This window comes from Echinops telfairi, unplaced genomic scaffold (genome assembly GCF_000313985.2).
Source record: "Echinops telfairi isolate 266 unplaced genomic scaffold, ASM31398v2 ScPeMD7_18;HRSCAF=68, whole genome shotgun sequence".
Taxonomy (NCBI): Eukaryota; Metazoa; Chordata; class Mammalia; order Afrosoricida; family Tenrecidae; genus Echinops; species Echinops telfairi.
Window position 1 is genome coordinate 30,568,939 of NW_022103915.1, and position 501 is coordinate 30,569,439.

Genomic DNA, 501 nt, shown 5'->3' on the forward strand with positions numbered 1-501 from the left:
GCGTGTGGGGCTGGCACCCCAGGCGGTCAGAGCGACAGTGGGGGCTGTCCAGTGCCACTGGCCAGCACACTGCAGAAACCAAAGGAGCCCAGATACGGGAGCGTTTGGAAACATTTGCTCTTTAATCGCCACGTAAAGTCAGTTTCTTTAAATAGTTACAAGTTCTGACTAGTGAAGACAGAGTAGACGCTGCAGGCACTCAGTATCCCCCACTCCCTTCTTCGCTCAAGGTACAAGTGGGCACTAAATGAATGTTCCCCTGGTGTCAGGTGTCGGCAGCCTCAGGCCTCATGGCTACGAAGCAATGAAGTCTAGTGACTCAAGAGGAGTCCCCTCGCCAGTTTCCAGAGAGGCCCTTTGTAGTCACACCCGAAGGGGAGGGGCAGCGAATGCTGACCCCCTAAGCAGTTGAGGCTCCGCCATCCACCCAGCCTTCCACCTGTCACCCCACATCCTGGGCCAGGCACCGAGCTAGGCCTGGCACCACCCACCCTGTGTGCC